Raw genomic sequence first — 6,802 nt, forward strand, 5'->3', positions numbered from 1 at the left:
ATTTACAGAAGACAGTAGGCATAAACAGCAAACACAGTTATTAACAGCAAACATACAATTAAGATAGAATATTGCTAGGATTTAAGTCCATAATGTTCAGTCTGAGGAAGCTCAGTCTACAGTTTTTGTCAAGGTACATAGTCCGTTTACCGAGAGTTAATTCTGCTGGCTCAAAATTGTGTCCATGGCTTGACTGAAGTCATTCAGGGTCACCTCTGCATTACAGGTAATGTTATTAAAATACAGCTCAAGACTGACTCCATACGCATTCAATGGTAACTTCTTGTGGTCTTTCATCAATCGGAACAGATCACTGGACTTTGGGAGGGAGAGTGACGTGTCCCGAGCATAGCAAACCTCCAGGCAGAGCCACCCTACCTTGGTGCCCTCATCTATGTCAGTAGCTGCAACACATTCATCAACTTCAGCAGTTGATGTAATAGGGCCTCCCATGCCCGTCAGTGTATCAAGGTCTTTGTTTCTCTGACGATATACCTCTACATTAGCAATGTCTTTGTCTTGCAGGCCCTGCCTCTTCAGTTCCTCTCGCTTTGTGTTCCATGCCAGCATGATTTCTGGTATCCTTCCTCCTTTCCTGATCATGCTGCTATAGTTCCTGAAATACCCTGATTGTCTTCGGTCAATGAGGTCTGAGAACTTGGCTTTCACCTGTGTTGCAGAGGCACTCCCAAGTTGTTTGGCACCCCTTCTTGACAGCTCATAGTTAGCAATGCCCTCACTGCACTCTGCATTCAGGTTGTGGACTGGTGCCTTCTCCAGCTTCTCTGGATCCATCTGAGTGACAAGAACTTTCTGCAGACTAGTCACATTCTTCAAAGCTGAAGATATCGCCTTTCTGTTTCTGAAAGCCAGTAGCCAGCTTGGGGACGACCATCTTCAGGGGCCTGATTACCTCAGGTTGGAATGAGGTTACTATGTCAAGTATGGCACTGCAGATGTTCTCATCATACTTTGTATGCTGGAACCTTTCCTGAAAAACAAATTTGAGTGTTGGTTCCTCTGCCTGCAACAAGGTGACTGGGTCTACATCCCAAAGTTCCTGGTACAGCTGTTGAATGCTGGGATGATCTTGCTGTATGTTGTTTCAGCAGACGTGATCAAAGTCAAGATTGATAAGCCAAGTCATGCAGTCCAGGGGTTATGCAGTGACACTCGTTGCTGCTGTTGTTGCACTGACAAGGAAGTTTGAGTAGATCTTGTCTTTACCCAGTGTGTTCTCTATTTCAGTCCACTGCTTGGTAATGACCCTGCTGAACATCAGAGTTCTTTACACAATATAGAACAGATGATCACGAATGTGCTTGGAGTCCAGACTCTCTGCCACCACTTTATTCACTTTGATACTGTGAGCTGCCTAATATGTGATCACAAAGTTAATTTTCTCGAACAGAGTTTTGGCTGCAACACCACTTGATGCCTCCATAATTTCAAGGGATGCCACCTTGAGAGCAGCTAAGTTCTTTCTGGACTCTGAAGCAATGCTTATTGTGGTCAGTGACCTGTATTTTCCGTTAATGGTGAAGCCCTGAACAGAAAAGGACCCAGCACCCCGCTTCTTTCAGCCATTGTCAGAATAGGTCACCACGACTTGTTCATCAGAGTTCATGATCTCCTTGACAATCTCATCTAGTGCCAACACCTCAATGCTCTTGCCTGCTTCCCTAACACAATTGGATTCTGGCGGGATGTCCAGATCAATGACCTCTGGGTCATCGTGTGCCTTTCATTTTCTGCCAAGCATGCGGTTTCCAACTGTGATCATGGCTGCTACAGCCTGTGCGTCAGACATGTGGTAGCAGCTCATAAGTTTATCAACTGTCTCATAATACTCTGGTCGCACATTCCTGATGCTCTCACGTATATTCTGGTATATTTACAGCAGTTCATTACTTGGCTGAGTAACTGTAGCTGTGGAGAACAACTGGCACTGTTTTGAGTCACTGTCACCTATACTGGTACCTTCGTTACTGGAAGAGAAAGTTCCACCTCCATCTGTATCCATACTCTGTTGACCTTCCTCTGAGTCTTACTGCTCACTAAAGCCAAATGAGGCAACTGGCTTGCTCAACTCTTTCTTTCTACATCTTGTCTCATTTTGTCAAGGGCCTGCTAGTCCTTTTGCCTGAGTTCCATTGTTTTCATCCATTTGCAATCAACGAAGTCTTCACAGTTCATCTTTCTCTGGGTTCTCTAATCTTATAGAAAGTCCCACTCCATGTTGGTCATTCTCACCCCATGTTTCTGTTCCAGATTCTTGCGTATTATATGATCCTGGCAGAAGATATCAAAGACCTCTTGTGCATGATTGTTGAAGGTTTCTGCACTCTTGACAAAACTGTGATTTTGTTTCTGTTTCCGTGTCTCAATTAGAGTCACAGTCTCCATAGAGCTTCAAAAATGTGTTCTTTTATTTGTCTGGTGTGGATGGTGTAGAGGCTGCAAAAGAGCCAGTGTTCTTGTATAAGTTCTGCAGCAGCTGAGCCTCTTCATCTTTGGAGTGGTGATCTCGACCAGCTTATTTAGGCTGCAGCAAATGCAGCATGTTCTGTATGACATCTCTTCCTGTCGGACACACCCGATGTGGAAATTCTGCCTTCTCCACACAGCCCACACTGCAGAGTGTCTTTCTAGAATGTAACCTTGTAGTGTCAGTAGCCGTATCTAAGTACTAGTATTACAGCTGCAGCCTGTTGCTCACTAGAAGGACCTGGAAATGAAACTTAAGTATTATTAAAACAGTAAAATTTACATTCTTGATGTGAAATGGAGAGTGACAATTTTCAAAGGCTATGTACATATGTAGTGCCTGGAAGTGATATTGAGGTGTATCTAGTTCATTTTACGACCAAAGTCCGGTTTAGTGAGAGAGTGTGGCCAGGGTATGGCTGTTTCCATGTGAACGTGATCAGAATGGAGATTAAGTTACCTTGTTGCTAATTCATTTTTGTTACTGAAATTTATTAGCTTTAAGTCTCTTTATAATATTAAAATCTCGAGCTGGTAGGAATATGTGCCTATGGTCACGTAATCCAGCATAATGTACACATGCTCAAAGTGGTGCGAAGCACGATGATTTTCATTTTTTTTTTTTTTATGCAAGGTTAGAGAGAGAGATTGTAGAGTAATTATTGTAACTAGGGAATGTCATTTTTTTTTTTTTTTCGAATAATCAATTGTAAGGGGAAATGCATCACATTGAATCTATCACGGGTCTATAATAATGAAAATTTTAAATCGTGTAAGCCGTCATCCGCCCCCCCCCCCCCACTTTCCACCACACAAGACTGGTGTGTCACTCACTCACCGACCGTGAAATGTGACGGATGGTCGGTACTGCTGTCGTCATCCTCCCCCCCCCCTTCCAAGGAATTCTGTAAGTAATTTGATAATACTGATGTTTGATATGTTGAAGAGCGAATAACTGATACTCCATGAGTGATAATAGTGACAAAAATAGAGAAATAGACTCGGGTTAGTATCAAGTGTTGTCGTCCCCCAGGATATGTGTTGATCATGCGGTGACGCCATTAGCTTCATTTGAAGAGCAAGTCCCGAGTCCCGCTCACCACTCTTGTATTCTGTGAGCTGGATAGTGAGGTATTTCCTATATATTTGTGTACCATACTTTATATTATTATTTGGTATGTAAATGGAATAAGAGAAAACTAGCTACGGAGTTCTGTCTGAACCTCAGACAAATGTGTGATTTTCGTGGGCCAAATATCAGGTGCCTTGGGACTGTAAATTATTTATTAATGTGCTGGGATTGTTGCAATTCAGTACTTATTAGGGCTATGTTCGTTGTGAGTTAATGTTCACGTAGTTACTTTGTGAGGCACAATAACATCGACTCAATGATGTTTTTCATGGTTAGAGTAGGCTTATCCATGCTTATTTGTTATAGTACTTTTCTTCTATGTGATCCCTACAACATGTATTATATTGAGCAGACCTATGTGTCTGTAGTGCCATGTGTTATTCTGTTTCTAATTGAAATGCCGAGTGTTGTAACTCATGTGTCTTTATTATGAGACTTTCTTGATCATGTGAAGGGATTACTTGCCTTAGGAAGAATAGTTATTCATCGTACATATTAACTTCTATTAGGTCCCAGTGAGAGAGTCAAGGTCCCAGTGCGTGAGTCAAAGTCCCAGTGTGGAGGTCAAGGTCCCAGTGTGGAAGTCAGGGTCAAGATTATCAGAAGACTGGATCAGTGAACTATGAGCTCAGAGGGACGATTATGGAGTGCCACATTGGACTGAACCCGGGACAAAGGAGCTAAGTTTTGTGGAATTTGATATTAGGGCCATATGTTTGTTGAATAACGTGCGAACTGAAGCAGAGTTATTCTGTAAGGCTAGTAGATGGGAAGATTTCTTCTTTTTTATTTGTCTTAATACACAATGCCTCCCACTCGAGCTTTATTGTTTGTATAACCCTTGAGAACTGGTGGTACAGAGTTGACCTAGTAGCTTGTTAATGTGTAACCCAGGAGCATTTTGGGAAATTGCGAAGGTCGGGCTTGGGTTGGCCGAGTTGGAGACTGACCCCGTCATTTTGGCATGCTACCACTCTTCACTTGGCCACTTGAAAAATAACAAACGCAACAGAAGAGGCCGCTCTTGGGAAAGAGTCATCGTCATTCTGAGTTCCCGACCATTCCAGCACGCAGTCATCATCTGTGACTTGATTTTTGCCCCTTTTCACCACGCAATAGTCTGGATCGCAGAGCGTCCTCGTACACAGGGGTTTTCATCATCTGCAAGGTCAAATGTTGTTATTTTCTGATTCAGCTATACTGTGTTCATAATCTGAGAGGGGTACTGCACAGGATAAATCACTTTGGCAGAATAACACCACCCCCTAATCCTATGCGCACACACACACACACACACACACACACACACACACACACACACACAGGAGTGGTGTGGTGTGGTTTGGTGGTGTGTTTGAGGTGGTAACGAAAACTGCCATCACTCGCCTCCGGCACTGCTTTCCACTAGACGACAGCGATATCCTGCCCGACTCATGGCTATGAATGGATCATGAGGTGTTTTACATACAACCTGTTTAAGGGAAAGGGAAGGAAAGGGAAATGAAACGAAGGCGGGAAGAGACGAGAAGAGGAGGATGACAGGGGAGAGAAAATGAAGAGCGAACATGAAGGGAAAGGAAGGGAATGGGGGAAAGAAGATGAGAAAGAGGAATGAGGATAAAGGAAAAGAAGTAGTCGAAGGGGATAGAAAAAAGGAAAGGAGACCAAAGAAATGTATGATGGAAGTGAGAATGAAGAGAAGCGAGGAAATAGGAGGACGTAATAAGAAGGGACGAAGAGGAAGGAAGAATAGGGAACAAGAAAGGGATGGGAGGGAGATACGCGGAACAAGGGGGTGGAAAGAGGAACTGGGTTTGGGCGAAAGGAAAAGAAGAAAATAGAAGGAGACTGGAGGAGAGAATGCGAGAAAATAGAAGATAGGGAGTGAGATGGAACAGGGGGCGGAAACAGGAGTAGGAGAGGGGATGAACGTAAAGAAGGAAAGTGGGTTGGAAGAACGAGAGAGATGAAAACGTGATGTGGGAGGAGACAAGAAAGGGGAAGGGATGACGGAAAGAAATGAGATTGGGAAGATGAGGAAAGAAACTGGAAAGTTAAATGGAACGATGACTGGGGAGAGACGAATATTGGAGATAAGTAGGAAAGAGAATACAGGGGTAAGAAGGGGGAGGGGATAGTAAACGGAAAGAGAGAAGAAAACGTGACTGAGAAAAGAAGGGGAGAAGATAGGGAGACAGAAGAGTGAGGAGAGAGATGGAGAGGTATGGGGAAGGGAAGTGAGGTACAAAAGAATGAAGGGGGTGGAAAGGAGAGGAAATGAACTTAAAAAATGAAGAAAGTATAGAAGGGAAGGAAAGAGAGAGGGAGACGATAGGGTGAGGATTGAAAAAAAGAAAAAAAAAGCTCAGAATGTGAAAGAAAAGAAAAGGGAAAGAGTATGGAGAAAAAATGAGTGGATATGGGAGGGTCAGGGGAGAGGAAAAGAAAAGGTATGAGGAAGATGATAATAATATGAGGGAAGGAGGTGAGCACGATCGGGAGAGATGGAGAGGGGGAAGGAGAGAGAAGAGAGGAGTGGGGACAGAAGGAGGGAAAAGGCAGAACCAAAAAGGCAAAAGAAAAAAAAAAGCGAGACAAGAACGAGGGTGAGAAAGAGGGTAGAGGGGAAAAGGGACAAAACAGATAAAGCGAAAAGACGGGACGAATGGAGGGGAGAAAAGAATGTGGGAGGAACTGGGTAGAGAAAAAAGCAGAGGAATAGGGAGGAAAACGGGGTATTGATGGTACGGGAAAGGAAAAGAGAGGTCAGTGTGAGAGAAAAGAAAATAATAATGAAAAAGGATAGGAAATGGAGAAAACAAGATGGGAATGGGAAAGGGGAGATACAAATAGACGTAGGGAAGAATGAAAGTAAACGTGGCGTAACGGAAGGGCGAGGGGAAAACTGAGAAGGGTGGATGGAAGGAAACAGTGGTGAAGGAGAGGCGGGGGAAATCAACACAGAAGAGATTAAAGAGAGGAGAGTGAAAAAAGAGTTATGGAAGGTGAGAGAGAGAGAGAGAGAGAGAGAGAGAGAGAGAGAGAGAGAGCAAATTAAATCAGAAAGTTCTATAGTAAGAAGCTCAAGAGGTACTGAAGCCAAAATCAGAGAGAGAGAGAGAGAGAGAGAGAGAGGAGGCGGAGTGAAGATAAGGGGAATGAGAAACAGGAAGAAAGAGAAAA

Source organism: Coenobita brevimanus, chromosome 100 (genome assembly GCF_032717465.1).
Source record: "Coenobita brevimanus isolate Jiangsu-jjx chromosome 100, ASM3271746v2, whole genome shotgun sequence".
Lineage (NCBI taxonomy): Eukaryota > Metazoa > Arthropoda > Malacostraca > Decapoda > Coenobitidae > Coenobita > Coenobita brevimanus.